Consider the following 27,770-nt stretch of genomic DNA (forward strand, 5'->3'; position numbering starts at 1 on the left):
CTGAGGTTCTTACTAGAGGTTTTCCCTGTCCAGCTTGCATATTCAAATGTAAACAATAATATTTCCATCCTTGAGGAGCTCATGTGAGATTTTATAACACAAACAAAGGCATTAGTGTGTTAAAAAGGTCTCTCAATCAACTGAAAGTGTGCAGCAGTTTATATATTAGTACATGTTTTTAATTAACACTTGGAAGAGAGAAATACTTGATGCACTTAAGAGTGACACAAATAAAAGTGCCTTTCGTACATTCTCAATGTAAACATCTAAACTGAAAATAAAATTATTCCTGCTCTCACAGAAGGCAACTGGCATTTAGCTTTTGTGAAAAATGGCAGCTTAGTCTTTTTTTTTTCACACTGCCAGACAGGTTTTTCAACCGACTTGCTTTTAGTGATGAAAACATCTCACTTCCTGTGCAACTGTGAAGAGAAAACCCCTGTTTGCTGCACCCCAGGGCATGGGGGGTTCCAACCTCATCTCAGCCTTCACAGTCCTTCCTGAGCAGATGACTCTCGTGTGGCTGCATTCACACGCTCCTCTCTGCATTTCACCCGAGTTTGGTACTGTGTCTTTTACATCTGCTAAAAAGCTACCCTGTGAACTTGCTAAATGGTGTTCCAGAAGCAACTATTTGAAAATCAGGTGGGGAATCCCAGAGGTCCCATTTTTGTTTAGGTTTGGCTTACTGTCACATCACAGTTAGGCATATGATATCAGGTAGAATGTAAAAAAAAAAAATAATTTTCCCCTCAAGTTTGAACATGTCTTGCAGTTATATTTTCTTTTTCTTTTCTTTCCATTTACCATGGGTAAAATTTAATGGTTGATGGTCCAGAATTTAGAGATTAAACTCTTATTCGCTCTCCTTATCAAAATTCAGAAATGTTTTGAATTTTGAATTGACAAATTAGTTTCCACTTCATTCCCCTGTGCAGTTCAGTATTTTTTCCAAAGTTTACGTTTTAAGACCGTTTTAAGACATTCATTTCTGTCACATTGTACCAAGTGACAGAAAAGGTAATAAAAAGAAATGATCGTTCCCAAATTTTATTAAAATATGAGAAAAAAAAAAATGAGAATAATCTTCTTTAGAAAGTTCCCACACATAAAAGACTTTCCATATTAGAGCAAAGAGAAGGAGATTGTATGATCCACAATATGGTACTGTGTCTTTTATTCAAGCTATTTCCAAGTTTCTAATGGGGGAGCTGCATCTACATTACTTCGGGTAAGTAAGTGAACCCAAAATAAGGAACAGTTGTTGCTAACATTAAGCTAAAATAGCTGCAGAAAGAAAATACCCTCAACTGATCATCGTGTCGGGTCCTGCACCTGGGGCGCAATAACCCCAAGCAGAGCTACAGGCTGGGAGAGGAATGGTTGGAAAGCTGCCAGGCAGAGAAGGACCTGGGAGTGATGGTGGACAGTCGGCTGAATATGAGCCAGCAGTGTGCTCAGGTGGCCAAGAAGGCCAACGGCATCCTGGCTTGTATTAGGAACAGCGTGACCAGCAGGGCTAGGGAGGTGATCGTCCCCCTGTACTCAGCTCTGGTGAGGCCGCACCTCGAGTACTGTGTTCAGTTTTGGGCCCCTCGCTACAAGAAGGACATCGAGGTGCTTGAGCGGGTGCAGAGAAGGGCGACGAAGCTGGTGAGGGGCCTGGAGAACAAGTCCTACGAGGAGCGGCTAAGGGAGCTGGGCTTGTTCAGCCTGGAGAAGAGGAGGCTCAGGGGTGACCTTATCGCTCTTTTTAGGTACCTCAAGGGAGGCTGTAGAGAGGTGGGGGTTGGCCTGTTCTCCCACGTGCCTGGTGACAGGACGAGGGGGAATGGGCTTAAGTTGAGCCAGGGGAGTTTTAGGTTAGATGTTAGGAAGAACTTCTTTACAGAAAGGGTTGTTAGGCATTGGAACAGGCTGCCCAGGGAAGTGGTGGAGTCACCATCCCTGGAAGTCTTCAAAAGAAGCTTAGATGTAGAGCTTAGGGATATGGTTTAGTGGAGGGCTGTTAGCGTTAGGTTGGAGGTTGGACTCGATGACCTTGAGGTCTCTTCCAACCTAGAAAATTCTGTGATTCTGTGATTCTGTGATTCTGTGTGCTCCTGTGTACAGCTACTTGAACTGTGCAGAACATCTGCAGTGGGGAGAAAAGAAGTGGTTTGACTGTATGTGAGTCAAAGCACACGATGACTTAGTTTGTGCAGGTACTGCCAAGGGGAGGTAAGCACGTCACAGTACTTGAAGAGAGCAGGGGCTGGAGTTTGCTTCAGCTTGCTGTTGCCCACTGAGTACAGCACTCGTGTTAAGCAGCGGCAAGTCTCATTCAGCAGTTTTCCAACAAAGTCAGTAACAGAATGAAGTGTAATTTTTCAACAGTATTTAATACACTTTTATCTCCATTGTCCAAGCCTGAAGAACCCTAGAAATCTTTTTTGGTCAGTTGTTTTGTTCGTTTCTGGTTCTGATTAACCAGTGCTGTCTATCACTAAAGAAAGAAAACAGAAAAAAAAAAAAAAAAAAAAAAAAAAAAGGAAAGAAAAAAAAAAAAAAAGCAGAATGTGTTGGTTGTTTACTACTTGCAATTTCTAATTTAATTCACTTTGTGAGGTCTCTCCTCTGCTGTTTAGCTGCCCTGATGAGTTTGGGAGGGATCAACTGAGGGAGAGGATGAGAAGACCAGCATGGCATTGCGCTGTTACTGATGTGGGAGAAGATTATGGGGAGTTGTGTTGAGGTTACAATTTTTTTTTTTCTTTTTTTTTTTTTTTGTAGGGAAGGAAGAAGAAGAAGGAGGAAGATGCCACCCAGAAGTTTGCATTATCAACTTTTACAGAAGTCTGCTCATGAGGCTGCCTACAGCCCAGTCCCTAAATATACCCAAAAGTGTGCAGGCCCAGAAGCAGAAAGCTAAACTAGACTGGTTTAGCGTTTAGCAGAAAGCTAAACCAGACTAAACACCGTCTGGCTGCTGGTGGCAATGCCTAGGCCGTGGCCACCCTGGTCTTGTCTGGCCTTGGGTGGGTCTTGTCAAAGCTTCACCATGTTGAGTGTATGTAAACATAGAATCACAGAATCATAGAACATCCCAAGCTGGAAGGGACCCTTAAGGATCAGCGCCTGACTCCACACAGGTCTACTCAAAAATTCAGACCATATGACTAAGTGCACAGTCCAAATGCTTCTTGAACTCATACAGGCTTGGTGCCGTGACTACTTCCCCGGGGAGCCTGCTCCAGTGCGTGACAGCTCTCAGTGAAGAATCTCCTGATGTTCAGCCTGAACCTCCCCTGCTGCAGCTTGACACCATTCCCACAGGTTCCATCAGTGGTCGCTAAAGAGAATAGGTTGGTGCCTGCCCCTCTACTCCCTGTTGTGAGGAAAAGAATTAATGATCAAGTCATATCTTATATGACTAACTATTGCCTATATGTTACACATGCCTATTCAATTAGGTTTTTTTTTTTTTTTTTTTTGTTTTTTGTTTTTTTTTTTAGAATAAAATCCTATAAAGAAATTAAAAACATTGAATGAATACTTTAAGTTAGAAAATGTGAATATTTTTCTAAAATTTTTTCTTCCTTTTAAGAATAACCCTATATGATAATTATTCTTTCAAATAATAAAAGTATTTAATTTTAGGTAGTTGATTTCATGTAGCTGAGACTGGAGGAAAATTAAACAAACAAGGTACATCTGTGACTTCAACTGAAGCTTACATGAGTTCCAGTCAGCAAACTGGACATGGCAAAGCTCATCCCAAAAGAGAGAAAGGGAGAAAGAGAGAAAACATAAATGATTGAAAATCACAACCATGATGACAAATAACTTTGAAAGGATATTACTTCATGGAAAACACCACTTTTAAGAGAAATACTAGGAAACTAAAAGTGGTAAGAAATGCCGTATAATCCCTTTTAGGCCTTTTTACCTGGCCTCTTTTCTCTTGCCTCATGTATGTCATGGGTAATCCCTACAACTCTTCCAGGCATCTGCCTGTCCATGTCCCTCCCACATACCTGTTCTTTCACTACTCTACCTCCACCATCACACTTGTAATTCACCCCTTTCCCTAAACTCCATTTAACTGTGATTTCATTTATTCTTTTTCCCCTAAGATGCTCCTTGCTTTGCAGCAGGAAGGCCACTGCAGGTGGGCTCTCTCCAGCAGCCGGGGGCCACCACAGGTGGGCAGAGAGAATGGGGAGGATGGCAACCGCTCTCACCTCAGCCTCCAGCCCACTTCTCTAGACGAAGCTTTGCTTTGCTGATTTATGACTGCTCCTGAGCACCTTGGATGGAGTTATAGCCCCATGTATTACACAGTGCCTTCTCTGTTATTCTTGCTACAAGCCACAGATTTACGGTGGCTTTTAAGCCAGGCAATGCATGAAGAAATATGATCTTAACAAAACATAGAAGGGACCAAGGGAGGTCAAAATGTGGGCGCTGAACGCTCTGTGGTGATCCAGGATTTCCCTTTATTTACTGCTCACACCTTTTCAATCTCAAGTGGATTTCAGCTGTCTTGGACAGCCCTAGCCAACAGATGGGGAGGAATCTGCAGTCTGGTGAGCTGAGAGGCTTTGCCATCAGCAGATGACTTTTATTGTGATTTAGCACACATAGGAAATTCCAAAATATCATTGGTGAATTAAATCAATTTACACACAGAGTGCCAGAAAGATGCATAACATCAACAAAAGCAGGAATCTCACAGTACGAGTGCCATCTTGTACTGCGTCATCTACCTGTGTTTTTCTAGGTTAACCATGTCCTACAAAGCTCTGCTTTTGATACTGAAGGAAAAAAAAAAATAAAAATAAAAAAGTGATAGACTTTTACAGAGAAGTGAAGCAAAAGCTATGCCTGATTTCCTCAGTATGATGGTGTGACAAGGAAAATAATGCTGTAAGTAATTTTCTTTTATGGTATTTTTTACATGTATTCATAAATGATATGAAAACAGTAACATAGAAAAAAAGGCAGGCACTCTTCTTAATGTACAGATGGATAATGTGAGTCTGAGCAGCACACACATGAGGACACGTGCGTAAGGGCAGAGCTGCAAGGAGTCACCTGCAGGCTGCTCTGAACCCTCTGTGTCAAGACGCAAAGTGAAACAGCTGGCAAAGGGGGAAGAAAGGTGTAATTACAGCCAACAAATGACTCCTGAGCCAACATCAACTGATGAGGCCCTGGTCTCAAAACAGAAGCCAGGAACAGGAGTTTTTTTCCTCCTAGGTGAGTGTCATAATCCCCTCCAGCTACAGCATCATTCTCGTTTTTAATAAGACAGCTTCCTCTTGATCAAAGATTTATTATCTTTATTTCTCTATCCAAGGAATGAAATTTATCTCCCTTCTGCTTAATCTAGGGCTATAGCAAAAATCCTATGGCACTTGGTTTTTGAAAGGGACCCAGCAATCCAAATGGGCACCTGCTCTTCCAAGCTTCCAGAACAACAGTCTCTAATTCTCAGATACATCATGCTGCAAGTTCTTCCTAAAGCAAGGAAAGTCAAAATAGGCCAGGCCTTGGATACTTTTTGGTAATTCTTTTTGGTAATTTTTTTATCCCTTTGTGCAGAGCCTTGAAGCCTGGGCTTTGCCCTTGAAGGTCGTGGGTGAGGTCTTCTCGTGAGATGCATGGTCTCCTCCAGAATGGCATTGAAAGAATGGTGAGTGATGTAACTTTGCAGGAAGGGGAGATGTGTGCCCGCTTGGGATTCTTATGTTCCCCAGCTCTCTGTTTTCCAAATAATTACTTTTCTCATGCTTGTTTCCTCACAGTATATGCTGTGTATCATGATGTCAAGAACAATAGATTTTTCAAATATTAACACTGCAGCAGGCATTGAATATAATGATTCTGTATTGTGAATATACGATATTATGAACGTAACATATACCCAAACCTCTCACAATCTGAACATGCTACCTCCTGTTTTTTCAATATTATCATGACTTACCTCATCTGAAGATCCTATGTATTTTCTAAGTGGAGTTTCACTCAGCCTAGTCTTTGATTATTATTGATATGTAGAAAGCAGGGAACAACAGTGTCCTGCTTTATGCAGTAAGAGACCTAGGGAATGCCAGGTTCAAAATGATCAAAAAGAGATGATTCTTCCCAGCCTGTTGAGGTTAAGCAGTGGAGATCTTTTCTATTAAGTGTACCATGGTGCCCTTGGCAGGCCTACAGCAGCAGCTCAAAGAACAGTATGAGTGAGAGAAGTATGTGGATGACCACAGCAGATGTAGCACTCCTGTCTCAGCTTGGGATAGATCCTTGGAGGGGCAGAGCCTAATTTTGTGAAATGGCTTTTTCACTTTAGTTAAAAGTTGTCAAAGGTGTCTCTCATGGTAGGAGCAGTAGCTCAAATGAGCTTCCTCAAGAAGCAGTATTGAACTTGCTTTTGTTTAGATGGCTTTCCCTTTGACATGCTTGCTTTGCAATAGAGAGTTGGCTTGAAAAGAAGATTCTAAAGATGAACATGGTGAAGATAAATCTTAAAGCTACTGCAACTGTGGGGGCATTCCCACTTTGGACAGGAAGTAGACTTACAGTTCAAAACCATCTCAACTTCATAGCAGATTTTGTGAGGGGTGAAAGTTAGTTACTTTTGCATTAAGCTTCAGTACTTTAAAAAATAAGATGCTCAGTTTATGCAAGAGTCATGAGGCAGTTCCTCTGATTCTGTTCTTTCTGTCAGGAGCCTCTTGTCCTTGCACTTGATTTGTGTGCTCAATTATAGCTGTTCCAGTGGGATACATAACTTAGATTTTATAATAGACTGGAAGTACAAAGCCATAGCTTAAACTATATTGCAGTAGCACTTCTTGCTGTCCTGTTATGCATATGTCAATAAAGAAAGGTCAAAATACTGCACCACCACAGAAAGGGGCTGATGATGTCTTTATATGTAGTATAGGGAAAATATTCTTTGCTTATGTGCCAAAACTTGCTGTAAATTTAGAGACACAAAACCTGAAGTTTTTTTAGTATGGCTAAAATACATTGTGACAACTGCCAGATACAGGTTAATTACCAGTGATTAGGGGAGTGGTGGAAGATGAGGGGGAGTGTGTGAACCTCTTATTCCTGGTATTGCTGATCACTTAAAAATTTCAAATGAATGCAGCGTTTTGTTTGCTGGGCGGGGGGGGGGGGGGGGGGGGGGGGGGGGGGGGTAGATTATAATATAGACCATGCTGCTGCTGAAGTAATGAAATAAATTACTGGTTAGTTCTGAACTTTGAAAATGATCATTTTTCTTTTGGTGGCAGTTCTAGATCAGGCTTCTATATGTGGAAAACAACAACAACAACAAAAACCCATCTCCTAAATATAGCTTTAGTTTTCTACTTCAGAGCTACAAGCAGAAAATACCCATGAATCAATAATGGAGGCCTGTAAACACTCTTCTGGCTCTATAGTGTACTTAATGTCAACCAGGGGCTGTAGTAAACCACAATTTCCCAGCTGCAATAAATGCTGCAAGCTCCAGAGCTGAGCACAAAGTTTAATTAAAAGCAAACAGATATATATAAATCTGCTGACGCAATCTCTCACTCTTGCATCTGAAATATATAGAGGCCTCATCCTGGAGACATTGGATGATTTAGAATTCAATTTCACTTAAGAAGCCTCTCAAATATACTATCCAGCGAGTCTCTGCACATTACATAAAGACATCCTGTTATCTAAGTGCATTGATCTCCCATTGGTTTACATGCCTAGTGTATCAGCTGTTGAGTTATTTGGCTTAAATTAGCCAAATGGCTTAAATTAGACAAACTGATGCTTAGCTCCAAACAAGCTCTGCTTGTATTAGCCATGTTTGACAAGCTATAAATGTTCTATAAATGTTTAATGACATGCAGTTTCTTGTTGATTCGTGTCCTAAGTCCTTCCTAGCTCTGCACACACTTTGGCCTGAGCTTACCCCTTCTCCTCCTCCCCGTGTGCTCTGGTTGTTTGCTGGATGTGGCACTGCAGATCCCATGTCTGCTTTGCAGATTGATGGGGAAATCTGAGTTACATGGGACCTCTGGACCTGTTACAAACTGCTGTTGAAAACAGAGACTTAGATTAGGTTATCCAGGGCACTGTCAAGCAAAGTCTTGAATATTTTCAGTGAGAAAGGACCCACAGCCTCTCTGGGAAGCATGTTATGATGTTCAGTTGTTCTCAGCCTGAAAAGTTACTATTTTTCTTATATTGAATGAGTTTCCCCTAAAGCAAGTTGTGCCCACTACGTCTTATCCTGCCACTCGCCATCCTTTTGAAGAGAGCATCTCCATCTTTTCTACCACTACCTTCTGTGGGTATTGCAAGGCACTGATTAGATCCATCCTGAGCCTTTTCTTCTGAAGACCGAACAAATCCAAATCCTTTAACTTTTCTTTGTATCTTATTTTTCTTAACTTTTTCTTAACCTTTCTTAACTTACTAACTTTTCTTTGTAGTTCTCCAACCCTCTGATCGTCTTGGTGACCCTCAGCTGGACCTTCTCCATTTTTCTAATGTCTCTCTTGAGCTAAGGGCCCAAACTGGACATTAAATTCCAGGTATAGCCTAAAAAATCCTGGGTAGAACTATAAATACATCTGTCTGACTTTGAGCCAACTTTGATGCTAATTTTTCCGAACACAGAAAAGGTGGAGGATGACAACTGTTACGGGACTTGGGAATAAAATGAGACTTAGTTGGCTTTGCTTTCTCAGCACTTGTTCCTCATAAATTAAAAGTATCTAAAAGTATATGTGACACTAGAGTTCTGGAATAAAGTGTATTAAAGCAATATTCCAGAGGCAAAACAGCTTCTCACACAATATGAAACACGCAGTTAGTTCTCAAATAACTAGCTCTCAAAGAGTTAGAGTTCATTTATACTGGGGACCAAACCACAAAACCTTTGAACAAAAATTAATCTCTTCCTCTTGTTTTATTTATAGTGGTCTTTGTATATTTATATCCATATGGTGTTTTGGCTGGCATGCAATCTATTGTTGCATTGCTAAATAAAAGTGAACCATGAAGTCTTCAAAGCCAAAACTTTTCTTGCATTCTTGAGGAGATACAGTGATGCATTTGTTGCCAATGTGCACCTGGCTGGATCCGTAAAGACAGATCTCTCATTCATGGATGTTTTAAGAGGCCTCCAGAAGCTTACTGAGTTAAGGATATCCCAATCAGCTACTGCTAGACTGAAAGAGACTACCACATTTTGCACTAAAGGAAGGCTTTTAAAAAATTAAAACAACACCAACAAAAAACACTAAAATTTGTATGCATTAACTGAAGCTCTGTCTTCAGCAGTAAAGATACACAAATCAAAACAACAGGAGATACTGCCTGCAGTTGCAGAATTTTGCTTTAGATGTGCTTCAAATTTGCTTTCATATGGAATAGCAAAACCAAGAATTTATGGAAAAAGAGATTAAGAGACCACCTTGCAGTTCTTAAAACATCTAAAACTTAGCTTGGAAATATGGAATTAAGTTCTTTGTGTACAAAGACAAGTTCAGAACCACAGCTCAATTCATGCAATTTTGCAAGAAACTAGAACAAAGGTGAGACATCAAAACAAACAAACAACAATAAAACACACCACTGAACAGTAGTTATTTCATCAAAACATAGACCTTAAACCAAATTTTGTCTTTTTTGTCTTACTTACTTTGCCTGTTTCATCTTAGTCATGGCAGTTGTCTTGCCATGGTTAGAGTGACATGGGGGGTAAAGCAGAGGAAAATGAGTTCAAACTGCATCATGATACAATCCAAATATTCAAAGCACAGTAATATGTTTAAAATACAAAAATTAATTAATTTTGGGGGGGAAAAATTCTACCTGTCTTTCTAACATTTTTTACTTTTTTGATTGAACAATAAAGTCAATGTATTAAAGTTGCACTGGCCTTTATTTTTATGTCTGCATTAACTAACTACAGTAGTTACTGAAAACCAGAATAAAGTCTGGATATGCACTAATGGACTAGTATTTGTAATTAATACCCTGAAATTTGTCCATCCTGACGTTAAAATCAAATGTTTAGTGGGCTAGAAGTACTGCAAGCCAAGATAAGTTTGAAAGCCAATATAATGATGTTTGTCCATTTTCTCCTAAATGAGGGGGGAATCCTGAAAATGGAAAATAAAAGAAGGAGGAAGCAAGGACATAGGGAGTGACTCAAGAGGCGATGAAAATGTAAGTGAGATTGCATATATGCAACATGATCAAGTTGGAAAAATAATTTGGTAGGAGGACTGCAAGATGAACTAGTCGTGGAAGAAGTCACTTTAGTCAGGAGGTAGAAATCTGATGCTGGAGGGAGTCTGAAGATGAGTCTGATCAATCCATTTTTATTTTTTCAAAACATGAATTATTCTTAGTCAACAGGACATGATCTAGTGAACAGAGTATACATTAGCTTAAAACAACTCCATTTGAAATGGTCTTGAAACTAAAAGTTTGTCTAGAACAGTATTTGAACTCTCAAGTGTGTGAGATTCTGCAAGCCAACTGAGAGCCAGAAGGATCTCCTGAAATTCAATGTTCAACAGCTATTAAAGCTTTTATTTTTCTGGTGTGCAAGAGTGAGTCACAGAAAAAAAGAGTCAAGGGAAAAGAAATTTTAGAACTGTTCCTGACTTACAGGTGTAAATATCCAATGAAGACTGAAGTAAATATGGGGGAAATGGCAAATAGGACTAGGAAAGAAACATGGAAGCTGAAAAAGATAATGTTTCAGTGCTGTCAAAATTGTCAGTGAGTGTATGAAGACGGCAAGTATGGAAAATGAAATACTGGTTTAATACATCACATTGAAATAAAGTGGATCTGAAGAAAGGCTAGAGAAAAATCTGATAAGGTCATCAGCAGTCACAGCAAGGATGGGGATGTATGACACCTACAACTGCATCAGAAATGTAAAATGAGGGCTTCAACTTCCAAACACTAGGAAACTGTTTTTGAGAGTCATCTGCTAGTCTTACCTGAGATTCTGGGATATGCACGTGAAGCTTCCTAGCAAAGACAGAAACTGAGATGCCTGAAATTTTAGGGAATATTATCTACAAAAATCAGTAAAGAAGCAATAGGAACTGTAAAGATAAGCATTGAAACTTGGTTATCGTGTCTTGCAATCCCAAAATACGAATGTCTTAACATCTTCCTTCCTCACTTCATATAAATTTAATGTATTTTCCATGTACAATAGTGCCTTTATACAAAGTTTCTCAACTCTTTTGCAGCAAGTGTTACTGCTTAAATAGAAAGCTGCTCTTTGAAAGAAGAGTTACTTTCCCTTTTGGCACTTCTGAATATTTCTGTTTCAATTTTCTGTTCTTTTCCCCCTAAGATCTGAGTTGCAGAGCTGCTTACTTCAGTCTCCAGTGTAGGCCTATTTGTATTGGCTTTGATGTAAGCAGTAAGCTTCTTGGTTTAATTTTAATGTTTCAGGGGAAGAGTTTATTCACATATGAATTACACAGCATGAAATCTTAAAAGCTTCGGTTAGATGCTCATAGAAAAAATGCATAATGAGTTTGGTGGGGAAAAATATTACAGAACTGATGTTCTCCTAGTCTAAAAAGACAATGTGCTTTTGGGAAGAGAAAAAAGAGTGAGCAAGATGGGAAAGAGAGACTTCAGCACAAAGAAGGCGCTGCAGATTGGCATGTAGTATGCCTGTTAGGTCAAATATACATGTGCAGACTGGAATGAGAAATGCTACATGGGGAGAACAAAAATCCCAGATTTCCAAGCAACAAGTCCAGTGTCTAGTCCGTTGAAATAGCCACCTTGCTGTGACCTTTAGCAATGCTGTGTGCAGGAGCAGGATCTTGAATACCTTGTAGGCATTACAGTTATTTTTTGTCATGTCATGAACCTCTGGTCATTTGTTTAGTACCAGCAATGTGTATCATACTTTTTATTGCCAAGAGTGGCAATAAATTTTTCTGCTTGAGGCTGGGTAGCTCCCACAAGCATGGTATCTTTGATCCTTAGGAAGTCACAGAATGAGCTTCTTGAAAGTGTCTTACTGCAGTGCACAGTTAAAAACCACAAAAGAAATCTTGTCAGCGGTGCAACTGCCCCAAATACAGGAAAAAAAAAATACAATCTATTTTGATCTGGTCGATTATTTAAGAATTGTTCTATAAAGTCACTGTAATCAAACTCATCAGTACCCTAAAGGCCTGGGATGAGCAGAGGATGAGAGATAATATCCGACAAAAAGGACGGAGACATGCTCATGTGTTTGCAAAATCCATCCCGAGCCACTGGATGGCGGCAGGAGCAGCTGCAGTGGCTGCTCACAATGAACACAAAATCCAGTGCAGAGCAACAGGCGGTGATGGATTAGCTTCAGTTAGAAGCATTTATGAAGGGAAATCACTTGGGCCTGAATCTAACGATGAAAAATAGCATAATATATCCATGGGTCCCAAGAAAACATGGAAGAAAGTAAAAGTTGCATGAACAGCAATAATGTGTTAGCTTTTTCGAGTAAATTTGGGTAATGCAAATAGGAAGAAGAGTATAATTAATTTGCTTAATAGACACCACAAAGTAATGCAGGACAAGCAAACAAAATAGTTTGATGTGGTGCAAGGAGGGAGACATGACAGCCTGTGATGTAAGAATGAGACTCTCAACGTAAATTGTTGTTTTTTGGGGGGGGGGCAAAAGCTACATGTATACTTTGAGTAGGTTCCCAGAAGTGTCTAAATCAAAGCATTAGGAAATAAGCCTGTAAAAAAAAAAAAAAAAAAAAAAAAAAAAAAAAAAAAAAAGCTGTCTTCTGTTGCAAGGAGGTAGAAGGGGAAAAAGCAGCGTGTGCTGCTTCCTGATGCGTGGGCTGAAAGGACGGGTGGGTTTGCCAGAAGATCCTCAGCCGTGGTCCAACTGTGGTGTGAGGGCCCAGCTGTTGTGCCAGGCTGCAAGGGGTGTGCAGTCGACTTCTGTCAGAACAGTCCCTTGTAAGGTTTTGAGGACTTCAGTGAGACATAGCTACGATGCCAACCACGGGTTGTCCAAAAGCACATAAACATGCTTTACCCACCATGCAGGTGTTAGGGTCTGGCAGTGACACCAGAGCTTGAAGCCCTCCAGGCTCTTGGCTCTCAGCTGAAGCCATTGCCTCTCTTTGCTGTGTCTCCTCTTTTTACATCCCCTCAAATAAAACAGACACACCTGCATCTGCAAAGGTTTCTCAATATTATCCTGCCAGTAACACACAAGGAACATCTCCATCTGGCATAAATCACACTCAAACTAATATAAATATTTGTTAATCTAGGTCCCTTTCAAAGCTCTGTTACAGCTCTACCTGTAATTCTCATTAGACAACACTGCAGCTTATATCTGCAATAACATCTAAACTAGTTGTTTTTCTGGAACATCTGTGTTCAGCTGGGGAGGTGGGAGGGAGGGAGAGAAAAACACAGTCTTACTGATGTAACTACACAGCTAAAGCAAGTTTCTGCCTCCAAAAGCTGAAGTTGTGGCAGTTATCTGTAGCTGTGTGACCTCTGGATTGGTGAATATGGACTTTATCCTGTGGAACAGTCAGCTACAAGTTAATAGAGGAAAAATTATTCTTTGTCCTTTGAATCATGTTATCCACAGAGTTATGGCACTATTTATTTCTCCAACTACTTTTCTGTAGTTCCTAAATTCCAGTTCAGTTCAACATCAGAATAATTCCATCCAGACTGAATATGAATTTCAATTTCGGCTCAATCAAAATCCTTGTTGGTCCAATGCCCTTTTCTTGTTGTGATAAACATGTTGTCTAGGATTCAAAAGACAATCAAGGTAGTTGAGTACTAACATTATGTTCTGACTTTTTAGGACTCACGTGGTTGTATCTGTTCCAGCTTTTAGGCTTTCATGACTATTGTAGCAAGAATGAAGCATCATCAGAGTGTGTATTCTATGTAAGCCAGATATGATATCAGAAAAACACTAAATAACTCCTACAATACTACTTAGAAATAAAGGAGTTATATATTGCCAATATGAGAAACAAAACAAGATTAAAAACTACTAGCTTTGGGTATTCTGACTCTTAAATGTTCCAATCTAGACTGAAATTCTGTCACCCAAACTTCCCCCTTCCAAAGCCCGAATTTATTTTGAAATTCCAAGATGAAAAGAACCCAAATGTAAACTTCCAACATGAAAGTTTTTCAACCATTTTTCTATCAGGTCAACAAAACTGTGAACCAATTACCAATTACTAAAAAATGTAATTAAGTGTTTCACCAGAAGAGGCCAACTTGTGTGTGCCCAAGGATCATTATACTACTTCAGACCACTAGACTGATTTAAACATCTTATTTCTAAATTAAATAGTTGCAAAGTGCTCACTTTTCATACACATTTTGCTGCAAGATAAAATGAACTGAAATGTTGATTGTCTCATTTGTCTCTCAATTTCCCATATATATATATGTGTACATAAGCATGTATATTCCTTCACAGGAATAGTTCATGCTAGAGCATAAATTCTCAATACATTCTCCTTTTACCCCCTGTTCTTTGGACCTTGAAACCTTTTTGCATGTAATAATATTAACAAAGACTTTGATTTTGTACTGTCTGACTTCTATATAGGCAATTACATGTATAGGGTTGTGTAAATTTTTCAGTGTAAATCATTACATGGAGCATCACTGTTACTTTGGGAGGATGGCAAAGTATTTTGGACTTAGGTAACTTACAACTGTGAACTTTTTGAGTGCCAAATAAAACAGAACAAAAATATATTCCCTCTGTGCCTAGCAGTTGCAAGGCCTTCACAAGAGAAAACACAGCAATCTAACTATAAATAGCAACTTAACTAAAATTAGATAGAACTGGCAGGCTGTAATATATGAATGGGAGCACTGTTACTATGCTCATCGGGTATTGGAAGGGCTCCAAATCTGACAAGGAATGCTACAGTGCAAACTGGCTGTGCCTGGAAAAATGAACCGAAATGGCTGAATGAATAGGGCCAGGGATGTTTTCATAACTGGATAATAATTCCAGAGACTGCCTGACTAGGCTGATTAAATTTAAATAGAGTACTGCAAGTAGGAATATTTCTCCATATTCCTTATTGCATTGGTTTGCTTATGCTAACAGAAAAAAATACCATTAAATCTAATGAATAAAGAAATGTGGGAAATCATTTAGGGGAAAATTAATGCCAAAATACTCAGTAAAGTTAAACCAAGCTAGCTAATGGTGTAAATTTAAAGCGTGTAACTGCTTTTGTATGTTTTCATTCAAAAATGGTTAAGTCCTCTCTACACTCCTAAACAAAGATATGAATTTATGGTACCCCAGATACATGTACTCATCTGCTGCTTGACCCCCTGCTATAGAAACACCAAAAATGCTTTCGCCTCAAGTAGCTTTTTCTAGTTCACACTGTACCCTGCAGCATAGAAAGCGCCATTATGGTCCCTGAATGGTAGAGAGACTTCAATTAAACAGATGATAGATGACGACCTTCCTTCTACATGTAAAACCACTGAAATACAATCACTTCTGCACCTGCTATCAATCAGCCTACACTTCCATATATAGCTTCCATTTTATTTTACTTTTTTCCTAAAAATAATTGTTACCTCATACAAAGGCACCTTGAGGGCATGCTATATTTCCACAAGGGAAGTCAGAGCAAAGTAGCTGATGAATTGTGAATTTACACTGAGCTTATTGTACAATGTCTCTCCCATGTTGATATACCATCAGTTTATTTCAGTGTAATTCATTCTGAGCGTGAATTAAGTTCAGGTAATCATGTCCAGCTGACTCCTAAATGAGTGTCCATAGAGGAACTATATGTGTGCTAGGTATATTCACATCTTTTCTGTTAATTCACTTTGACATCTTGTGTAGGACAAGCCATTGGATATCTTGGGCTTCTGCCAAAGTACCTTGAAGATAAGGAAGGAGATTTTGAACTAGTCTCAACAGACAGAACAAAATCTGTTTCTCAGAGGCTTCTAAATTAAAAATGTTACACAAGTTTTTCTATTAAATAGAAAATATATAAGAGGATCAAGCATAAAAATATGTTTAAACACAACAATGATAATTTAACTTTTTTATTATTATTATTGAGAAACATTAAAATTAAAAAATTTAGTCTTAGTCTACACCTTTTTCAAATCAGTGTTTGTCAACCATAAGAAAAACATAAACTCACCTCTATTATGTCATAACTAATCATTTAAATGGGCTACAATATTTTCTACCATGGCTGTTTATACAGAAATCATATCTTCATATAGCTGTACTAACTTGTTTTTAATGTACAAAATTATTTGAGTCTTACGTAACTCAGTTTTCATTCTGGCTTCAGGAAATAAGCATAAGTTATTCTAACTTGAACTCTAAAAATAATGAACCTTTGAATCTGACAATGCTCCAGCCGGTGTGCAGATTTGTCACCATCACATTAACAAGACTGTTTCACTGGCCTGAAGCCTTCGTGAAGCTGTAAGGAAAAGTATATTTAGATTGTAGCTAATGTTTTTGGCTTAGGAGAAAGTTTGTATTGTAGTGATGCAAACTAGTGCTTTGAAATTTAATCCTGCAGGGGTTAAAACAACATTGTTGGCTCTCGTTGAGGGGATTAATATTTAGATTAGCCACACAATTAGGAAGGCTATGACCTTTGTTTATGGAATAGCTACTGTATTTTTAGTCCAACAGGAATCCAAATTTTGATGTACAGAGTGCTGATAGTAAAGCATGTATTTTCACTGGGGAAATGTTACATGTCAGTTGAGGAGAAGGAATGAAGTCTAGTGAGGATCCAAATACACTTGTTGAATAATTGTGTGTGCATGGAAGGGAGAATTATCCTGCTCAAGAAACTTACTAAAAACTTTCTATGTGAAGTTATAAAACTTACTAGAATGTTGCTATATTTCTTTTGGAAAACCTCTTTTTGGAAAATTGTTTGCACATTAATTAAATGAGGTAATAAACACAAAAGATTAAAGAATATAAGCTTCAGAAGCAATACTATCCTGGATTCTGAACTGTGATCTTGATGGCAAAGATATTTAGACAAAAACTAGTAAAGCAATTTATGAAAGTTCAGGCTACCTTTCACAATTCCAGCTTATTTTTTAACCATTTTTCCCCTTTTCAACTCCTTCACTTCTTTCTCATATTTAAAGCATATTCTGAGAAAGCTGCCACTAGAGGTCAGATGTTTATCATTATCTTTATTGTCTTTAATAAGTATTAGCACTATATATTTGGAAAATAAAATTACTGCAAACTGGTTAAAATTGTTCTTTTTCTTATATGTTTATGATGAAAATATAAAGGCAACAGCGAATCACACCATTTAGAAAGCAGAACACTTACAACTGTTTAGTTAGAATTTTTTATAAAAAATTATAGTTTGATTTCCATTGAAAGCCAGTGTTCCTGTGTAATTCATGCCTCAGGTTGATGTCCTAAAACCAAAAACCAACCAAACAAAAACCACCACCACCAAAAAACAAACAAACAAGCAAACAAATAAAAAAGCCAATCTGGACTATTAAGTATTTTAGCAGTCTCCGTGGAAATGCCACTTGATAAAATTTTGTGAAGGGTGTTGTAATTTGCTATGTATGAAGAGGGAATTTCCAAACAGGTGAAGAATATAAGTGCATTAATGTGAGTTATTGATATACTAGACATAATAGAGAAATTATAGCTTTCACATTAGTAATGGTAATGAAAATAATTGTTAGATGCAGTATTTCTACTTTTTTAATTGTGTATGGCAGTTATGGCAGTATTTTTATTTGGAAGTTTTTTTATTTATGGCAGTTATTTGTGCTAGCCCAAAGTAGATGAATGTGCTTCTCTTTTGGTGGCAGATACTCATGTTCCTTGCATTTAGACAAGGTTCTGGTGGGATTATGTGGACCTAGCAATGTAGACCTCATAGTCAAATGTCAACCAAAGTTGCCAGGGGAATATTAAATTCAAATCAAGTCCCCACAAAAATGCATTAAAGAATGGCAACTGAATAGTTAAAAGCAATACAAAGTATTGCTTACCCAAAGACTGGCACATATATTAATACAAAGGAGAGTTGCACACTGCGCAGGCAGCATGAGCATAGGAACAAACCAGCATCTCCAAAATGAGGGATATTAGAGAATTACCATTCAGTGTAGGGGAAAGAATAATACAGAAAAGAAAGGAAAGAGCGAAAGGGGGAAAAGAGGTGGCTAGTTGATGTATAGAAACAGTTCAAATAAAGTAAGCCCTTAAATTTTCCAGCTTGTTCCCAAACACTTTATTAACTAGACAATCACTAAAGCTACTTTGTATAAAAATACAAAGAACATAGAAAGTTTATTGATTTTGCTCTTTCCCAGACTGCAGTAGATGCACATATGTTTTTATACAGGACAATAATATAATTTTTAGGCTCAGAAGTGCCAAAGAAAAATCAAAAAGTTAATTTATTAAAATAACACGTTAACTAAAACAGCAAGAGGGGGTGACCACCACAATTGCAGTCTAGCCCTGGAGAATTCCACTTGTGCCATTTCTCTCTCAACATCACACGTTTCCCTATGAATATCATTAAATAATCTTATGACAATGCCATCTACAGACCAATGACATACGATAGCCTGTGCAACAGGGATTTAGTAAACACACTTGCAGTCACTTGCAAACACAGGCGGAGGACATCCAACTGATTAATGGTGTTTCTTAAAGGACCACATCAGCTCACCAAAAGGATACTTCTCACTTAACTAACTCTTCCATGAAACTATTTCCATGATATGTCCTTATTATATAGATCTAAGCAAGAGCATTGCTTTTTTGCTTTCTATAGAGAGACAAAAATCATCTCTGCTATCCTTTCCTTAAGTAAAATGTTGGGTTCCACATTTTGTCAGAAAACATCCAGTAGTAAAATGAGATCTGTAGGCCATCTTGACACAGCCTTTTGGATGTGTTCTGAGCAGTTCCAGGTATCGCAGCACTTCAAATTTCTGGTTTTACTAGCTTTTCATTGGGGACACTTTTCATTTTCATAAATTTTCTCAGGAGTCTTTGGAGAGAATTCAGATTCACTTTAAAATGTATCCCACCCAATATGAAGACTACCTCATGTAGACTGCACAAACAGAGACAATTTTCTAAGCTTACTCTTTCCTTCACTCTCTTTCAGCATGCAGTAAATTCTCTCACAGAGGTTTCTGCCAGGAACAGCTAACATTAGCCATGTCCCTGAATGCAGTCATTCATTCATTGTCATCACTGCATTTTAAAATTATTTTTCAGGTGTGCTTGAAACACATCATGTTAATTTGCAAACCAGCCTTATACCTCCACCCAAAGCTCTAGAGGATCTTTGGTGCAATGTTTTGGCCTTCCCACCAGGGTGAAGGATATATAAATTTTACCACTGAAGAACTCAAAGTGTGCTGATTCCAAATTTGAAAGAGATATGACTTTGTTATCATTGGATAAATGCAGTAATGCAATAGAGACCTAGCAATCAACTTGCAGAGGACCTTGCTGTCTTCTCCAAGGAGTTACCCTTTTCTCTTTCCTAGCATTTATCCTGATTTGTGTTCTTTTTGATTAATAGAGAATTGAGCTCCAGAACAATAAGACTCTAGACATTACGGTGTAAAGCCATAGGCCAGCAATTAAACCAAACCTTTATCATTTTTATTAATATATATTAATCAGTAATTAATATATATCAACTTATTTATATATATATATATATATTTTTTTTTTTTTTTCTTATAAGAAATGCAGGCCACTTCAGAATCTCTTTGTAAAGCTGGTACCATCATGTAGTTTTGAAAATCTTCATCAGAGGATCACTCTGACCCCAGGGCTGATCTGGAGTTCAGGGGGAGCTGTGACAGATCAGGTTGCCAGTAGTTAAGTTACCTGATTGTATTTTAAACTTTTTTTTTTTTTTTTTTTTTTTTTCATTTGGTAAAAGAATTCCTGTGCTTTTGCTAGTATTTTACAGTGGGGAAAAAAGTAGTACTTCATTTTATTGCAGAAAGGTTCACTATGATTATTTCATTCTGCATTGAGTGTATAAGAAAGCCTGTTTTTTTCTTTTTTAGCTTTACATAGAACTATGCTTTTAAATGGAACAATACAGTGAACATTTAGAGAGCTTCAGTATTTCCCAGTTCTCTGAAATCAGTAAGCCTCAGAGCCAGCTGTAAAATTGATCACATCCACAGGTGAATTATGACTTTTGTTAGAGATTTTTTTAAACCTTTTTCATTGAGGAAAAAAGAAAAAGCCACCTGGAGATGGTTGTTTCCTGGAGTTACGGTTTCCAAGTGAGCAGAGGGAAGAAAAGAAATGTAAGGATGTTTTTTAAATTGCAGAAGATGAATCAAAACATCAAATTCATGTGGCTCCAAGTTCAGGATCTGCACATGGGGAGACTGTACCCCAAGGTTATGTGTGTTATGTTACCCCAAGGTTATGGTGTGTGTCAGTCTCCCCTATCCTCAACATGGAGAGATGCTTAATTTTTTGCTAAGGCTTACAACTCGGAGTGCACCATAGGTTCAGAATGTCTTTTAGAATCTGGCCCAATATGAAAAACCTCAAACAATATCCAAGACGGACTGCTGCTCTTTCTGCTACAGAACTCTCTGCTAGATGATTTCTGGTGAAGTAATAAAAATTGCAAAGCTCTGAGTATCAGCCCAATGGACTAGAAATAACGAAAGTTCACAGTTATGAAATGTCCATTTACTTCATGCAAATATTTTTATTATGATAGGATCATTATTTTCGAGGATGGCACAATTGTCCCGTTACTATTTTAAGCCAGCTGTTGGTAATGTGAAACTATTCACAGAGTACTGTAGAATAGTACCTTATGGTATACTGGGGGTTCTAGGGTTTACTTGAGTGGTTTTGATGACTGATTTGCTCAGATCCTGCCTCGTCTGCATCTGAGAACATCCTCAGAAGAGGGAATGCAATGTTTTATTTCTACCAGAGAGTAATTTAAACAGAAAATATCTCTTTTTAGATTTAAATCATTTCTGGGGCAGGTATACTTTTTTATTTGTAGAGACAATATATTCTTATTAGAAAAAAAATAAATACAAGTTTAAGGGAAATCTCCTATTGTATTCTTGTCATCCTGTAACACAAATAGAAGGAGAAATATTTTTAAATGATAGGAAGCTGGTTCTATTAAGTCTAAAATTGATGGTTTACTTTTCAGTTAGTCTGAATATAATTTAGGTACTGCACTGATCTTCATTTGGTGCAGACAGTGCTTGCTAAATGGTCATGTAATTCTGTCAAATGTTTGAAAGTCATTCTAAAATATCACTCATTATATCAAATTCCCCCTGATTTGTCACTGGCCCTGGAATCCCTGCAATGTGTACTGTGTGTGTTTTTTACTACTTTTTTAAATAGTAATTTTTTGTTGTTGTTGTTCAGAAGCACGTCGGTATATGCTGAACTATTATAGTGAGAAATGCTTATCCTGGCAATACGTTTCTTGACACCACCACCATCTCTGCATTCAATCACAAGAGCAGTGAGGAAGAGAAAGCCAGTTTTATTTCTGTACTATGACCTTGCAAAAAGTTCTGTGTTGCAATTAACAGAGCATTCAAAGCTCCTGTTTAGGGCATTTGCTAGATATTGTAGAGAGTGTATCAATGTGCTTACAGCATGATACTACAAAGCAATTTCTTTTGCTGTGCTTTAGATGTAGCTTCCATTTGTGCTGAAGGACCAAAAACACATGACAATTGATCCCTTAAGATCAGCACCATCTCATGTGAGATCTGAGGCTATGTTCTGCCTGATGTGAACAAAAGGTGTTTTGGTTAGTTAGGTATTATCTTTTTTTTTTTCCTGAAAAGCAAGGTGTTTTTTTTTACATTTAATGCTACCTTCTCAGGTTAGTATAAGGTGATGTGTTATGTATTCTCTGCTTCTGTCTTAATCTCTCTAAATTCTGACACAGATTTTTGGAGGCATATCGATAAAAGGTGGATATATACAAGAAATATATGCATCCATACATGTTACTCCTGAGACAGGGATTATAACTTTGTTACACAATCTGCATGAAAACTGACCTCTTATTAGCTCTCTTACAGGCTATATTTTTACCATGTTGACCACTGATACTTTTTGGTAATGATATTGGAGAAAGATGAGAATATATTTTTCCTGTTTATTTTTGGGGGGGTTTCTTTTTTCTCTCTCTCTTTTTTATTTTTTTTTTCTCTCAATAATTTTCTGGGTTTGTATCTCTTCTACAACCCCCCCCCCAAAAACAAACAAACAAACAAACAAACAACAACAACAAAAAAAAACACAGAGAGATAAAACCCTGTCATTTTGCACAAGTCCCCGTGGGGCATGAGGTGGACAGGTTGTGGAGACTAAAGGGCTAAAATGTCTACAGTGTCCTTCTGTCTCCTGGCTCCACTCAAAATTCTTCACTGCCAACAACATACAGTATGAAGGTCTCTGTTTCTTCCACAATGTCTCTGCATCTGGTACACCTCAGCAGTACATTCCCCTTCCTTATGCCAGCTGCCCACTGCTGAGCACCCATAAAAATTGATGGAGCATGTGAAGTTCAAAGCAGTATTAGCCAAATATACATGCCATGTCAAGCTTTCATCATGACCTTTAATTTGACCCTCATGTTCCCCCACTCCTCCTGGGTGTTATCTCCTGCTATAGCATAAGCTCCTAGGGGAGGAGATATCCCTTTACTTGCTGTAGAGCATTCTGCTCTCCTGCTGTGAATAAAAAATAACAATGGTGGGTTGCAGCATGCATGGCATGAATTACTTGCCTGCCAAGAACTGAGGCTTGATCCTCACAATCCCCCAAAGAACAGCTCAGTGTATTTAGCCCATTGCTCTGAGTGAGTAATCCAATGAGAAGAAAAAGAAAAAGAAAAAAAAAAAAGAAAAAAAAAAAAAAAAAGAGCATTTTGTTGTTGTTGTTAAGGTACATGAATATTTTAAAAGTAAGTTTTAATTTTGCTGAAGCACCACAAAGCCTTGGAATTGAATTATCAATTTTTTTCTAGCCCTATGATGACTTGTGACCAGGAATGGAAAAAACAATATAATATAGTACACTGCTGTATGAAACATATTTGTCCAATAATCTTTGGTATCCAGGAGCTTATCAGAAACCTGGTATCCGGTACAGGCTGCTCTGGGTACAGCCTGGTGTTTCACATTGGAGCTGTATAGAGTCCAGCCACACGTGTCCAGAGAGCTGCAAACAGACACAGCAAACATTCAGGGTGGATTTTCATACATATGTATTATCAAACTTCTCTTTTAATGTATGTTTTGTCCTTTCACCATGGAGTAGCTATAACTGGAGGCTGTTTAGAGAATAGAATTGATAGGCTTGGGCCCATTTGACATTAATATTTTTTTACAGAAGAAAAAAGCAGAGCCACCAGATTAGCAACTAAATTAAAAATAGATGTTGAAGTACATCCTCAAGTAGATAATATACATTTTTCAAACATATGGACATGAGCGGATGTCTGAGAAAAACATGAAATCAACCATAATTTATGCAGAGACAGACAGACTTTCATGAACCACAGAGCCAAAAAAAATATGAATGCCTTCCAAAAGAAAACACTGTAGTTAAGTCTCAAAGGTAAATAAAATCTGTCTAGATTAATTTAACATCTGTAGGTATATTTTTAAATCAAAGCATCATTAGTGTAATATATATACCAGCTGTAAAGTTTCTATTTCTGGAGTGAAAAAAAATAATAATTAAAAAAAAGTGAACATAAGAGGTAGAAACAGAAAAAAGAAAAATGAAAAGAGGTTGGTTGTTCCAACTGTTCCTTGAGGAACTGCACAGATTTTTAAAATTCACTGTTGTATTAATCTTTTATTTTTAATCAGAATTTAATTGCTTTTGGATTAAGGATACTTTGATTCCAGTGCTTGACTCAGACATTTTTTAAACATATAGTTCAGCTTTATTACTTAATGACATAAATTTTCCTGTATATGGTTCAGGGGACTGATCATGGGATAACAACCAATTCAGATCATTGTCTTTTCTCCAGCTAGGTGCAAATGGAAGCTATTAAGGTGTCTTGGACTCTTTTGCTTTGGCAAAACTAAAGACAGACAGATGACACGCTACAAAACTGGGTTAAGTGTAACATTTTTGCCCCCCAAAACTGGTATGGTTGCTTAGGCTAACAGGAGCAAGAACTTTGGTATAATTATGTAAATGGTAGTCAATGGAAAACACTAATAAAAAAGAAAACAAAAATTACAAAAGAAATAGGGCTTTAAAAAGGGCATCTAAAGAGGACAGGAAAGGACACTGTGTGTTTGCTAAGGGGGTTCTGCCCCAGTGAATGGGTTTGGAGACAAGGGGGAAGAAAAGAGGAATAAAACTGATCTTGGTTGTATCAGAAACCAAGCCACCCAACAGTGATTTCAACCACTCCTTGATCTACTTTTAAACATCCCCAGTGAGTGGCCTTTGCCACCTTCCTCCAAGGTGTGGTTTAACAAACATCTGAACTGATGTAATGTCTTACAGCTGTGACAGGGAGCATCTTGCTTCCTCTTGCCTGGTCCTGAGGACCTCTCCTCTTCTGTGGGCCTGGTCTGTTGTTAGTTGCCTCCTGGATGAGTCAGCCCAACCCACTAACCTACAGAAAACTACTTTTTGCCAGTATAGTGAAGCAAATTTTGATTCACTAAGGGGGCTGAAAAACACCAAAGCCCAAAGAAGGTAAATGGCAGGGCTATAGGCCTGAAGGAAGAGTAAGAGGAGGGAATGGGATTTTCTATTTTCAGTAATGCTGAGTGGCAACATTGGCATTATTCCAAAGGATTGCTCTGGTGCCCTAATACCAATAAAGTACAGTTATGAAGCCTGAGACACCTTGGTTTGAGGAATTGTTTTGGGGCCTCCCTCATTGGAGATAATTAAAAATCTGCCTGGACAGAGTCCTGGGCAGCCTGCTCGAGGTGGCCCTGCAGGAGACTGGGCCAGATGACCTCCAGAGGTCCCGTCCCACCTTGGCTGTTCTGTGATTCTGTGACTCAGTTTCCCCTCTTAAAACTAAGCTATGGCATGGCCCTTTAAAAGAAAAAGATGAATTTTAACTGTGTGTTGAAATGAGAATTTTCTTGGATCAAAAAAAAAAAAAAAAAAAAAAAAAAAAAAAAAAAAAAAGGTTCTTGTTTTTATTTACACCAAAGCACTTGTCTTAGAGCACAGTAATATGTAATAGCTAATCTAACTGTAAAATCTTAAGTGGAGAGACAGCACTGCCAGGCAATTAGGTGAAGTCAGCACACTCACACCCTTGGTTAATCTTAGCCTCATTTACCCTATGATAACATAACAGTGCCTCGTCTTCACCCCATTTTCTCAGTGGTGCAGGGAGCTCACTGCAAGTACACTGGTATATTGCATTAAAGGCTTTTTTTTTTAAAGATGACAGACCTGTTGACATGTGTGAGACTGACAGGGCACATTTTCTTTTGCATATCTTCAATGGGTAAACTCCCAGAATGTAAACATTTCGAAAAGAGACATACAGGGTAGGAATACAGAAGATAGATTTTTTTTTCTTTCTAGATTAATTGGAAATAAATTAAAGATATATTGAGAGAGCTGATACATTTGAAAATCCTAGTCAGGACATTAAACAAATATTTGTAGTACTGCTCCCCAGGATAAACAGCAAATATTTTGAGTTCTTTAGCAAATATTTGCAGGCATACATGCAGATGGATTAGGTAATCAAAGAAACTGCAATTGGGTAGCATGATTTAAAAAGATGTGAAATCTATGCAAAGTCTCTAATTAAATGTTCTTGTATTCTGCTTCTTGTACTTAGTTTCTTGTAGAATGGCACTTACTAGTTTTTCATGTCCCATTCTTGCTGCTTCCCAGTGGCTTGGGAACCTCTGGGGTCTCCAGCTATGGCTGTCAAAATATGGAACCCAAATAAAAACTGCATATAAACTCCGTGAGCAGCAAGTAGCTGATAGGAGAACATCTTCTGAATATTTGTTCCTTTGCATACTAACAGGATGAATTTGGTCTGCCAGTTCCTATAAAGTGTAGCAGCAGACTGAGTGTTACCTCAAGGCATGAACAGAAGGTGAAAGGGAGAAAATTATATTAATATAGGAAAGAATTAATAACAATTAAAAAAAAATAGGAGAGGACCCATAAATCCATTCAGTGAAAAACTGAATATCTGGTGACACTAATATACAGAAAAGCAGATTAGAAAGGCCTGCAACACACAGAATGCTTTGCTGTTGCCTTTTTAAAACTATATATCCAGATTTTTATCCTGGCACTCACTGCATTTGGAGCTAAGTGATTTGAGAAAATGAGGTTTCTTTGTGTATTTTTTCTTTAACAGGCAAGATATTACCTTAGGGATTATTACTAAAAAACAAATGATCAAACAAACAAAAAAAAAAAAACCTGCACTAGATTTGGATCCAACTCTGAATGCAACAGGTTTTATTTCTCTCAGGTTCAGTATCAGATTATTTCCACAAGGTTTCCAGAAGCAAAGGAAGCGTTTCAGACACAGTTTCGCTAAAGAGAGACAGGTCTAGCTGCACAAGGATCTGTCATGTGCAATACTGTTTACTTCTGTCTGTTTGTTAACCTCAGACTTCAGTGAGTCATGGTATTTTTACTGCAATACTATCCATTCCATAGGCTTTAGCACACTCCTCCACTTAATTATTAACAAAGTCCAAAGGTATCCACCCCTCTCCCACACAGATCTTCCAGCTAAACACAGCTCCATAAGCTCTTCTTATTTAAAGTTGTTCATTACAGTTTAGATAAATACAGTGTTAGCAGTGGATGCTTTGGTGTTGCTGAAATACTTCCTCTCCAGGTTTCTAAATTCAGAGAGTTTTGAACATCACAGCTCCTGCTGCTGTTTACATTCTTCACATCCAAGTAAAGAGGGCAACCCCATGTGCTGGTTCTAGACATCTACTGGTTTTGTTCTTCATCCATTTGAGAATCACCTTCTTTTTCAGGATTCCCTGTAGACACCTTCTAACAAAACAAGCTCTTCTCTCTCTTTCCTGATTCCTCAGCTCACCTGCTGCTGTCTTCTCCTCTGTTTCTCTGGTCAGGCCTGACCATGGTTTGGGGCCAGGCAGGTTTCAGAGGTACCACAGATGGAAGGAATCAGTCAGCATTCCTTCATTGCAGCATGACACCTCTCCGGTACATGGGGGATGTGCCAGGAATTAGGTCAGGAAATGATTCCTATTTCCTGCAGCTTTTAAAAATTATTTTTCAGCTGACCAGGCCTCCTGATCTGGTTCACAGCATGGCCCTGCAAAGAGCTGGTGGTGGGAAAATGGAAGGGTGATGCAGCATTGCATGAGGATAAGAAAAGGTAGGCCACAATATCAGAAAACTATGGTCTTTCTGCTGCTGGCCTCAGATGAGCCTGCCCTGAATGTTTGCAAATTATTTTGTCAAACATTTTAAGCAATTTTTGAAGTACTGTCTTGCTTTCAAAATGTATTTGGTAATTAATTATGATATCCACATGACAGAGCTGACTAATTTAAAGAATGGTGAGAAATATCTGAATGAGGACGTGAACAACTGAAGCGTGAAGCAAGAAGTGGCACCTGAAAAGCATCAGCCCAACTGCATGTATGCTTCTTTTGCTTAAAAATCTACCTAGTAGGCAT

At 38.2% G+C, this 27,770-nt stretch overlaps 1 long non-coding RNA gene across 2 annotated transcripts; it reads left to right on the forward strand.

Annotated features, from left to right (window-relative positions):
• The first annotated feature begins 2,100 nt into the window (after window positions 1–2,100).
• LOC311430430 lies at window positions 2,101–27,466 on the forward strand. Of its 2 annotated transcripts, none has more exons than XR_014688787.1 (3): window positions 2,101–3,344; window positions 3,640–5,677; window positions 27,368–27,466. It is a non-coding gene; the product is annotated as an uncharacterized lncRNA (long non-coding RNA). The 2 variants fall into 2 exon arrangements; XR_014688788.1 differs by lacking the exon at window positions 27,368–27,466 and adding an exon at window positions 8,469–9,858.
• The last annotated feature ends 304 nt before the right edge of the window (window positions 27,467–27,770 follow it).

The sequence above is a fragment of the Aythya ferina genome (assembly GCF_964211825.1).
Source record: "Aythya ferina genome assembly, chromosome: 1".
Classification (NCBI taxonomy): Eukaryota; Metazoa; Chordata; class Aves; order Anseriformes; family Anatidae; genus Aythya; species Aythya ferina.